General features: G+C 40.4%; 1 protein-coding gene across 2 annotated transcripts in view; it reads left to right on the top strand.

The window, feature by feature from the left end:
• Positions 1-5,419: 5,419 nt before the first annotated feature.
• Positions 5,420-12,340, top strand: part of MAP3K2 (mitogen-activated protein kinase kinase kinase 2) — a 50,766-nt gene continuing 43,845 nt past the window's right edge. For both annotated transcript variants that reach the window (XM_062607793.1, XM_062607794.1), the window contains exon 1: positions 5,420-5,537. The gene's annotated coding sequence lies outside the window, so the exon portion shown is untranslated. The remainder of the gene's footprint in view (positions 5,538-12,340) is intronic.

Here is a 12,340-nt window from a genome sequence, read left to right on the forward strand (position 1 = left end):
ATAAACTTGGAAATAATGATTTTACACTGTTGCAAATTTCCTCTTTAAGTTTGCTGGAGTATGAAAATCCATGAAGAAGGGAAGTTTATACATAATGATGGTGAAATGCATCACTCAGTGAAATGGAACATTGGTGAGCATCATCCTGTGTGGGAGACATGTTCAGTCTAGAATTAATAAACTCCTCCACAAGTAAGAACTATAACAAACCTTTCCACTTGCACTGAAAGCAAGGAACTTTTATGTGACCTTACCTTCTTCAACTTCCAGCAGAGCAATGGATGTATTAGAAAGATATGAAGAGCCTTGTTCCTGTGTGTGCTTTTTTCCTTGGCAAGAAACAGTATTTGTGAAGTCATAATGCAGCTTAGTGCAATAGGAGAACATACTCAAAATAGTCTAGAGGTAAGTATGGTATAAAAATACAGAAAATAACACCCTCAAAAAGAGGAGAAACATCAGTGTCCTCTGCCTTTTTCCTGTTTGGTTGTGTTTTTTCCTCCAGTAATAATACTGATGTCCCCCATGTGCTTGAGGCTTACTATGCACAGTATTAAAATGCTTATCACATTATATTAAGGGATAGTAACTCCTTTGCTGTGATGGTTTTGAAATGATCACAGCCCCTCTTTTTCCTTTTATTTTTCTTTTGGTTTTGCGTATTTTTCTTCTTGCACCAGGAAGAACATAAAATGTTTAATTCTTAGAATAGAGGTTTTGTTTTGGTCTTTGCCTCTTCAGTCCATTTTAATGCAGATTAAAATTATTTGTAAATTTTTGCAGTGCCTTGCAGAAACCCAGTGTTGTGTTGGCTGCAGCATGAATGTTTCAGGTTTCTGCTGCTAGTGCTGCAGATAAAATCAGCTGTAGCAAAGCTCTTCCTATGCTATTGTACCAACAGCTCTTGATCAAAGGGCATTGAAAGATTAAAAATAAAAGTAAAAATAACTGTGGTACCAAACCATCCCTGACCTGCTTCAGATTTGGGTATGTGAAGTTCAGAGAATAGAGTTTGATTTTTGTTTTTGTTTTTTATTTTATTTATTTTACAAGAGAGGTGAATACAACTGTTGGAAAAGAGTTAAGGAACCTTAGGAGGAATCAAGGGTATTTATTGACCAGACACTGAAACTGAACCGTTTGCTGTGCTGTACAGTTGTAATAAACACAGAGAAAACTGTTAGAATGACAGTTACATTTATCATTCTGTTAAAAATCTCTTTTCAGTTGCTTTACTATTTACCCCTAGCTAAACCTGTACCTATTCTACCTACCCCTTATCAGATACTCATCTGACTGACAAGTAGGTGCTTACCAACTGCTACTTTGCCACACTGTCTGGTCTTGTATCTGAATACGTGTTGTAGAACTTCACATTTATGAAAGCAGTGCCTTTCAGTGAAAGGGATTTTTTATCAACTGTACTTGCCTTATGTTTTACAGATACTCTTTGTGTTAATCAGAATATTGATTATTGAGGGTACTTATGTAGCGTAAAATGAAGTTTGATTATTCAGGGGTTTAACTTAGTGTAAAATGAAGTCTGTGTTGTAAAAATCGTCATTCTGTAAAGATTAACAGTCATCATGTTTGCTGAAGGGAATATAGTCTGTGCAGTGTCAAATACAAGACTTGCTTGTTACAAACTTTTATGGTTATGCTTAGTCTTCTGAATAGTTTTATAGAGTATCCTGTGTAATCTTTAAGAAAGCATGCTATTTGCCAGACATTGTAATTTCATCTACTTCTAATCAACATCTCCTAGTTTACTCTTGCCATCTCGAATAGCTGGCTTGTGTTAAATGGCTGAGTAATGTAGCCATTAGGGGAATAATCTTACTAGTAAAGTCAACACTGTTCTGGGTAACTGAATGTGGCTGAGTCCTAAAGGTAAACAGGTTCATCTGCTCCAACCCCATCATTGAAGTTTATGAAGCAACCCATCAGTACTGCTGCCTAGTCTCATTTATAGTGTGCTTTTTCTAGAGAAGCAACTCCATACCTGAATAACTACTGTATTTTCCCATATTTTAGACAAGTTTCAAGTGTTATAGACAAATCAGTAGCTGGCTGCTCTTTTTTTCATTTTGCTCTGGAACTAAACTGAAATGTCTTGAGCAGTGGGACTGTATAATGAAGTTCAAAATACTGATTACGATGGGAGATTCCAATGTGAGTAAGAAATATATTTGCTAGCGGGAAGATGAAGCCTCTTCTCTTTCAACAGAGGCTTAGGACTGTCTTCCCTGAGCTATTTGCTCTTCCTCTCTTTTGGCATCAGCCTCACAGTGATGGTGCATTTGTATTGGGAGGAACTGGAACTGCTGAGATACAGGCATGGGTTTCTTCTGTCTTGGAAAGGCAAAAGAGCACAGAAGGCAGGTAAGGCTAGCGAAGGCTTGAAGTAATACTATTGTTTGCTCAATGCAGGAGAGCTGGATTTAAATTTATAATAAGAATGTTGGCCTCCTGCCAGCGACGATCACATTATAACATTTTGGCATCACAAACACTATGCTGCTGCTGCTCCCAGAAGAAGACATTTTGACTTCCCTTACCTGCTCTGTCTCTAGCAGCTTGTTCTTTTGCAGTTAACCCCTCTTCTGGATTAAAAAAAAAAGAGAAAAGAAGTATTAAATTGATCACCTAACTGGGTCCTTTCCTGGATGTAGTTCAAAATGTGGTAATATGGTGCCAGCTATAGGAAGGACTGGTGGGGAGGCAGAGAAACTTGGGAAAGAAATGGAGGACTATGTCATGGCCATGAAAAGGAGCTGTTTTGTTCCTTTTTAACGTGTTCAGAAGCTGTGTCTTTAGTGTTAACTAACAGTCACTTGTTAGCCTCAAGCAATACATCTAGAAGGTGAAAACCTCTTATTGCAATGAGGTATTGATTCTGGAATCCATGGAGAGTCTTACTGCCAAATTTCAGTCAATTGCTTGAGTAGACCATCCTAAGATGTGCTTATCCACTCCTCCTGACTTCCATCGCCTGTAAAGGGCTTGTGCTGAATGCTTAAGGCGCTAATACACTTTGCTGAAACTTCTGTCATCTATTTTTATACTCTTTTTCCATATCAGCAATTATATTTGTCCCTATAAGCTTTATCTTGCTCCAGTAGCATGACACATGATCTCAGAACCATGCCCCTGGGTTTGGGCTGAGCTCACCATGAGCCACTGTCATTAAGTGCTGGTCCCTGATGTTGATGGATATTTTTTTTTTATCTCAAAGTCAATATTTAGCTCCTGATACTGAAGGTGTTCTGTTTTAGGGATTATGGCACAACAGATGTCTGTCAGGATGTACATCACCTCTGCAAAGCACTCTCAGAACAGTGCTCACAGTGCAGGGAGTGCGCTCTGTGCCAGGATGGCTTTGTGCAGAAGTACAAAGGACTGCATGGGCAGAGGAATGTGGGATGATTCTCCACAACCCTTGTCAGCTGCTTCTATAGTGAAGGAATTCTGACTTCAAAACCTACTGTTCACTAACCCTTCCTCCATCAGTGAAATCTATTTGCAAGATGCTAAAACTGACAAATGGCCATGAACTGGAGCATTAAGGCCAGGGAAACACTGAATGTGTTTTCCAAGCAGTGTAAGCAGCTGTGGCTCATTGATCTTGCTTGATGGTGCAGGAGCATCACGCGTCAGCATTTTTCTTGGCTCTTCCCCTGTCCTTTAGCAGAAAAGGTAACCTTTTTAACTTTCTAGTTAAAGGCTCTTGGTCGTAACAGGTGTCTCATGAACATGGCTGACGATTTTGCCTACTGTGAAAAAAGTGTCTTAGCTTTGAGAGGCAGCTGCGTCTCCATCATGTTGGCTCTGGAGTTCTTATTTAACCAGTGTGAATCAGAGCCTTGTGCCCTTTTTGGCTATGCTTCATCACATGGTCTTTCTTCAGCACAGTCCTCTTCAATCTTTTTTTTTTTTTTTTTAAGATGACAATTTTTGTTTTATCATTTTCTGCAGACGATTTCAGTGGAACATCTCAAAGCTCTCAAGCTGTGGGCCTTGATGTGCAATTCCTGAGTTTTATACGTGGTTCCCACTGGAAGTTTATGTGCCTGGGTGTGCAGCTTGGGGTCTTGTCCCACTGAAAACTTGCCTGTATTACCAGCATAATTATGTATGCCTATAATAACAATGTCTTACAACTTCCATTCAAGTAGATTTTCCTAGGTTTGTTTAGGGTGACCGAAATAAACCCCTAACCCTTGTTTTGGGTAAATTTTGAGGGCTTGTCCAGGCTTTAGAAGCCTCCAATTATCTTAAATACCTTTGCCCACGTAGCTGAAAAGCAGCGCTTGAGTGCGGCTGTGCTGCAGTGAGGTGCAGCAGCACAGCTCGCTGCTGCCGTCTCTGTATATCCGTTGCCCATCATCAGTGTCACTCGAAGGGTTTGCTAAACACGCTGTCACTCGTGCATTTGTACGCAATGGTTCATGGCTGCAAGCTTATTTTTAAATCTGTACAAAACTGATTACACTGCTGTAGTAATATTTACAGTCATGTACTACTTAGACTGCGAGGATAGCAGTCATAGCTGTCCTGCTGTGTACTGGGAGGTACTTCCTCACTGATTAACTTCGGGTAGCATCCTTTTTTGCATGTCTTGACTTCCTGAAGGAAGAAGGTGGCTCCTGCAGAGAGCAGTCAAGCTGCACTGTGAGAAAAATGGACATCCTGAAGGTGGCAGACCAGCATTTTGGATCGTCTTGAAGTCGTATGTGGCCTGCTCAAGGTGGAGTTTGGGCAGCCTGTCCTACCGCAGGGCAGCTACTCCGGGCATGCCGGGGCTAAGAGGTTTTTTTGAGCTAAGCAGCGAAGGAGCCGTGATTGCCCGGCGGGGAACGTTCGCACTCTGCCCTTGATCATCGGAGATAAGAAACCCGCAGTAAGCCAACAGCTCAGAGCCTGGCAGACCGAGTATCGCTGCCCGGAGCGCTGGAGCCCTGAACTCACCAGGCCGCTGTGCCCCGGGCGGCACAGACCCACACCGCACAGACCCTCTTACCCTTCTATGCTTGCTCCTCCTGCGCGTGCGCCGAGGAGGAACGCTCTCCTCGTCCCGCCCGTGCGCCGTGACGCTCCCTCCCCGCCCGCCTCTGGCAGCGCTGCTGACGTCACGAGTTTCGGCGGAGGGGGAGGAGGAGCTTTCGGTTGGCAGCAGGAGCGGTAGCGGCTACCGGCGCCTCGCGCCTGACGGGATTCCCCCCGCCACCACCCGACGCCCGGGCCCGGCCCGATCGCGGCGGCAGCGTTCCGGGAACCCCTTTCCCACTCGCCCCCTTACGGGCCTGCCGCGGCGTGCGGCTCCCTCCGTGCCGGCCTCGGTGCCTCCTGTCACCCTCCCCGCCGTGCCCCCGGGCGGGCAGGCCTCTGGACCTTTCCCCCCCCTCCTCCGGGGGGGTGGGCTGCTTTCCGGAATCCTGGCCGCTCCCTCCCCGCCGCCCGCCCAGCCGGGCCTGCGCCCGCCGCCCCCGGGCAGTGCGGGGGGTCCCTCGCGGGCCCCGGCCTCCGCTGTGACACAGGTTGGTGGCGGCGGGGCGGGCGGGAGCCGCTCTGGGGGAGGGCGGGCGGGAGCGGCCCGGATGCGGTGTGCTTTTCAAGGGGGCGGATTTGTCAGAGCGCGTTGAAGGGGCCGCTGGTGCGTGGCCGCTTGGGGCAGCTTCGGTGTCCAGGAGGTGTCGGGCCGGATTGGGGGGTTGCGGGAGCCGCACTGCTGAGAGCCGCTGGGGGCACCGGCCCTCGGCAGATGGAGGTACGCGGCGGGGTAGCTCTTTGAGGTGCGGGGGGGGGGCGGGCGAGGGGCTTATTAGTCATTTACGTTAGAACTGCAGAATCCCAAGGATTTTACGAGCTCTACAAATATTTATATGTCACCGTAAACCTTGCTGTGATTGCATATTGATGCTGTAGCATCCTGTCTTTAAATTGCTCTACAGTGATAGCAGCACTATGATTTGGGTATGTAGGTCAGATTCTGTGAGATATTTTTGTCAGAGGAAAAGTGAACGTTAGATTATTTTTTCCCTTGTTGTATTTGAGGTGCATTGCAGCACCCATGAGGTTGGATGGATTTTGGGTTTTGGATTTAAATTTTTTTTTTTTTTCTGGCTTAATTTTTTGCCTCATAAAGCTGGTTGTAGTTTTTGGTTGTGGAATTACTGAAGATCAAAGCATTAAATAAGCTGAGTGCTTCTAAGATGTATTGTATCATGAAATGTCCTCTAAAACGGTTGTAAAAGATAATAGAAACCTGCTTTGAAGTAAGGGGAATTTCTGGTCTGCAGAAAATGTTTCTCAGCTATAGCATTTCTTTTCTTTAAACAATGCAGCACGTTGCAGAGTGTGAGAGGCCTTCAGTAATGTGTTGCTATGCATATGGCAAAGATGTAGTAGTATTTGAAGAATAAATTTCTACATGCTTGTCTTGCACTGCATCTTGGATTCTCTGATGGCATAACATTTATTAGCAGAATACCCTAGAAAGTGCTCTTTCCTATGGAGTTCCCTTATGGATCTTTTTAAGTGGATGGGCAGTGATATAAGTTACTACTTAGGCCACACTGAAAAACCTCAGAAGAATTTTTTTGTTTTGGTTCCCACTCTTCATGTAGCCTGTCACTGCCACTTGAAAATGAGAGAAATACTGCATGAGGAAATTTTATTGTCATGTATGCCTTTGCTGATTTTGGAAATAACTGCTTTCCTCAGGAATACATTTAAAAATGAGAACTTGCTGGAATTCTTGTTTTCTTCACACTTTGTGTTTGTCACAATTGTCACAGAAATGTATTGAACCCAAATATTAATTCGGATAATGTGAGGCTGTATACAATTAATTTGAGGTTTTTCCAAGGTTCTGTTGCATTTTGATAAAGCAGAATAGCAGGGAAATGTTTATCAAATGACTTACTGCTGGAGGAAGATCTGTGTACAATTTGTCTTGATGAACTCTGTCGGTGGTTTGCCTGACACTAATGGAAGACTATGGTGAAGAAAACAGATGTTTCTGAATGGCTTGTCTTGGCTTGCTCAGATTTCTAAACTGTCAGAAGAAACTTTTCTGAAGATAGCTGTGGCATCTGGTAGTATTGAGAGCTTTTATAGTATATGTGGGTAGGCAGATACCTGCAACGGGTAGACTTTATTAATGTAGGTTAACAAGAGCATACCATGTTGTTTAATATCATGGTAGAGAAGCTTTTTGTAAAATGTTGATAAAACTCTAGTTATTTCAAAAAATGAATAGCCTTTCAAATGTGGTCATAGACCCATCAGTGTTTCTTTGCTGTGGTTCTTGGGAAAGGGCATAAATGAACAGACTTGTGGAATTTAGAGCCTATTGTGGCTAAATGCATAAGAATTACCTTTTTATTATAAAGGTAAAGCTTTCTTCTGGAGAAAGCAAGGAAGTTGGTCATGCTGTAAATTTAATTCACATTTATATTTTTTACTTTACATTTTTTCTTATAAATTCCTAAAATACAATGTTAATATTTAGGTGCAAATTACAGTTATTAGTTTTTAAACCTTTATCATTCTTAGGTATTCATGGAGAACGTCTCGAAAAAACTTTGTGTATTAGTAATCTTAAGTTTCATTTTACGTTTTTCATCTTTATTATCTTTACTGCAGGCTGACTTTTTACCACAGTAAGCTGTCAGAAGTAGTGAGTAAGATGTAACATACTTTTTGATGGATTATTCAGTGGCTCTCTAGCTGAGCGTTCTCTGAACTGAAAATGTTTTTTTTAGGAAATACAACCTGAGAATTATAGTAGTAATTCCCTTCACTGATTCCCCCTCTCCCACCGAACACACAACCAAAGGTGTTTTGATCTATCCAGAGGTACACATTTGGTTTGTAGTAATGGATGTATTTTCTAATAATTTTGTTTTAGATTGTTGCTCTTCACATTATTCTCTTTTTAGACTACTCTTTGGAGAAAAAGCAGTGAATTAGGAAAATGTGACTGATCAACATAATTAAGTACATCTTGCTACTTTTGCAGGGCTTATTTTTCATGCGTATGATAAAATAATGTAAATATATATATTGACTACTGAATCTGCCTAGGCTTATCTAATCGGCAAACAACTAAGTTTGAAAGGTTAATTTCTAAATTTAAGCTTTCTAAATTCTGAAGTAGAAGTGACACAGTATTAAAAAACAAAACAAACAGACAAACAAAAAAAGTCCACAAAAGCCCCAGTGAATTCTATTAAGTACGCTGTTTTTTCTATGGGAGAGAATAAAAGTCTTTTTTTGAAACAATAAATACTGCATTTGCTCTTTTAATAGTTTGGTGTGTTGCAGTGCTAAGGAATTACATGTAAACATATAATTGGGCAGTGGGAACATGCTCAGAATGTGGTGCAGTCCTGATTCTCACTTCTGGATCGTAGTGTGACATCTTGATTTAGTAATACAGTAATAACAACAAATGCAGCTTATGGCTCTATTAACTGATTTCTTAGTTAAATATGCTGTTTGCATTTTATTTTCTGAGGTGTCTTTAATATATTCACCTTGTGTAGTTTCTGAGGAGCTCTAGAAGGTTTGGTGACAATAAGAAAAGGAAAGGTGGAATTCTGTTAGGATATTACATTGATTTCCACCTGTGCGATCCACTGCTCTAGGGATACTTGACCCAGAAATATATATATGGCATAGTTTAGAGCCCAGCTTAATGAGGTCATTTGAAGTTGGACTTACTAGAGCAAGGCCAAAGCGGGGGGTATCTTCAATGTGCTTTAAAAACTGGGAGTTGGGAATTGGTAATGTAGGGGGGCCTGTAAAGATGTGACTTTTCCCTGTCCATTTGCAAAGTCTTTTACTTACCTTAATTTCTGTATCTCAAATTATTGCATGTTTTTGAAATTATACTAGCAAACTGTAACTTAGTTTTTCACATGATAGACAAAAATAATTTTCTTCAGGCAGCAGGTATTTTTCTTTGCTGTAGCTTTGTTTTCAGCCATATTTTTTGTTCTTTGAGTCCTTTACTATGTTATCCTCACTTGCTTTTCTTTCTGTATTTCCATTCAATCATTTGTCCACTTCTGTGGATTATCTGCAGTAGTAAAAGATGCTTCACAAAGTACACTATCAGTCTGACAACAGCAATGTGATAAAATTCAAATGTTTCAGATATTTATGTTGCAAGGACTGTACTTCTAAAGCTTAGGTATGGTAACATGGATAAACAGTTGTCATTTGGATAAATGAAGAAATTATAGATGTGTAAGAAGGGAAGGGATTTCATGAAGTCAGCCCCTGCTGTGATTTCGAAACAAACACACTGAAATCAGGTCTGACAGACATTTGTCTGATCTTCTCTTAAAAAATTCAAAAGAGAGGAATACCACACCTCTTCACAGATCTATTTGTAGCTAGTACATAACTATTGTTATAGTTAGGAGGCTTTTTTTTTAATATTTAACTTAAGTCTCTGTCTTCATGTTATTTAAGCCAGTTAGTTCTTGTCCAAGCATTATTACTCATGCAGGATAATGATTTATGTACTCTTTGCACCAATGGTTTGCATATGTGAAGACTCCTTCTCCTTTTATTTCAGACTTCTCTTTACTAAACTGTGCAAACAGGCCTTTTCTTCACAGATCGAGTTTTCTCAGGGTTGTTGTTGTAACCTCTGTCGGACTCTGTGTGATTTGTCTATATCTTTTTCAAAGTTCCCCAGGCAAAGTCTTACAGCACCAGAGCAATTAACTTACTCTGTAAGTTGCAGGAGAAGTAACATGACAGCCTTATTAAAATGTCATTCTGGGGTGTGTGTCTGCAGGTATGGTAGAGGCTGGTGCTTTTTTTGGTGTGTTTTTTATGTTTTTTGTGGGGTTTGTTTTTTGGTTTTTTTTTTGGTTGGTTGGTTGTTTTTTTTTGGGGGGGGGTGTAGTTGTCGGGGTTTTTTGGCTTTTTGTTTTGCTCCTGCATGTTAACACAGGAGCTTGTATTACTGCTTGTTAGATCAGGTATCCCTTTCTTCATACGTATGAGTTTGAATTATCTCTCTGAAGAATAGCACCTTATACTATATTGAATTCAGTCTTTATTTCTGGTTAGTTTTCTTATAGTAAGCATTTCTAGACTCAAACCAGGATCACTGTTCAATAAATTATTCTACAGGAAAATGTGCAGTTTCTGCTCTTCCACATCTATTTGCCAGCACATACAATCCCTGTGGCTTTTGAACGTATACCCTGCTCTGTAACAGGAAACTTGATTGAGAACAAGTTCTCCTAGGGTTAGATGCAGCTTTTATTGGCAAAAGTGTGTCATTACCAGCCTGTTTTATACATGTACTGTCTTTCAAGTAAGTCATTTTGCTAAGATAACTTCTGTCAGTCTAGCAGTACATGAACAAGCCTTTTGCTATTCTGAGACGTCATGCAGTCCAATGACATAGTAGAAGAAATTTTTATTATATAGGCATGCCTTATTGGAAGAATTGCAGAGTGAACTATGGAGCAGATGTATTCAGCACATCTGTTATGCTGTTATATATACCCTGGCTTACACCACTTTATCTGACTTATATAAATGATCTTAACCATAATTTTCAAGGCTAGATCACAGATGGGACAAATTTTGCAATTCTTTCAGCAGTGCTGCCTTCACAAAAAAACAAAACAGACATCAGTAATGATTCTTAAACAAGGTCTTTAACTTTTTGCAAAAATAAGTAGTCAGTGTTGATTACCTCTTGCCTATCTCAAAATTATTTCAAAATAATTTGGACAAGAGAGTTCTCTAAATGCTAACAAATTGAATGTCACGTTACCAAAATGATAACAGTGGGAACTATGGTCTCACCTTTGAACCAGGATTTGAAAGCTAGGATACATCTATCTCAAGCTGTTTGAATTTTAAAAGAGAACTAAAATCCTGACACAAGCAGTAATTAAACTGCTAAAGAAAATCTAAAGAAAATAAGATATTCTACATGAAGATGTTCATGTTCTCTACAACATGAGAATTGTAACCCTAAATATTTTTTGATGCTAACTGCTCATGACTGGTGAAACTCAACCTGTATTTAATTGTTGTTTTGTCACACTATGTGTATTTTTAGAAATGTCACAATTATTGTAACTCCAGCATGAAGCTTTTAGGCTTTTTTTTTTTTTTAAATAAAAATCAATTGGAATAACAAACCCCAAATCTTCAAGTGCTGTTTCGTATTTTCAGTAATGGCTTGTTGATATTTGAATGGGTATAAGGAATTAGAAAAGCATTTCTTGCGCTGCTGATACCAGTAAGTGCAGTAACTTCAGGCAGGGATAAGGTGGATAGTGTAATGCATAACTTCGTAAACCGCTGCAGTCAGTTCCATTAGAGAATATCTATTATGGCTCTGTGACTGTGATACTGGCACTATCATGAATACCAAATGACACCTTCAAATGAATATTTAATGCTATTGGTGAAATGGCTGACAAGTTTTACCTAAAAGCTTAAACTGTAGTGAAATCAAACAGAAGATAATGAAGTGTTTTCCTCCAGCAGGTGAGCATGAGTGAATGCTTATGGAAGAGTGAGGACAGGGCAAGCTTATATAGTACTTAGCTTGAATATTCTTTCAATCCCTAAATATTTTCAGAAATGTGTTTGTTCTAAATCTGATGTGGTTTTTGTGTGGCTAGTAGCTTTTGGACTTTTATCCTCAACTTTGGCAGTTGTTGGATTTTTTTCATGCTGCTAAATGTCTGGTATCCAAATATCCTTTGGTATGGTATTTGTTGCATTATTTATTTATTTATAATTTTTGAACTTAGCTTGGACTGGTATCCTTTGGTGCCACATTTCTTTTGGGAAGGAATGAACAATCCATCTCTTTGTTCCTCATATGAGTTTGTAACTCTTTATCGCTTTCTTCTTCCACCTGAACATTTCTGAAACTTGCCTGTTTGTTTTGCCCTCTAGAACCCATTCTGTGCCTTCAATTTTACTTTTTGCTCTTCTCTGAAACTACTCGTCTCTTCTGGAGCTGAAGGCCCTAGCATGGCTGATAGTATTCAAGATGGGCATAGTGTCATCTGTTTTGAACTGGTTTGTGTTTCCCCTCACCCTCCTATAAAAATTAATAATTCCTAATTGTCTTTCATTTGTGAGTGTTGGCAGTATTCAGTGCAAAGCCTATTGGTTTGTTGTCTGCAAAGTTAGAGCTGCTTTTCTCCACCCTCACCTCTGCCCCCCAACCTGTATCACTTTCATTCATCTGTGCTGTCTCCTGTTTTACTTGCTCAGTCCCTTGAGTTTGATAAAGACCACCTCCTCTACTTTGATTTCCCAAATATTGTAATATTGATAG

Source organism: Pezoporus occidentalis, unplaced genomic scaffold (genome assembly GCF_034315485.1).
Source record: "Pezoporus occidentalis ecotype Australia unplaced genomic scaffold, CSIRO_AGI_Poc_V1 ctg126, whole genome shotgun sequence".
NCBI lineage: Eukaryota > Metazoa > Chordata > Aves > Psittaciformes > Psittacidae > Pezoporus > Pezoporus occidentalis.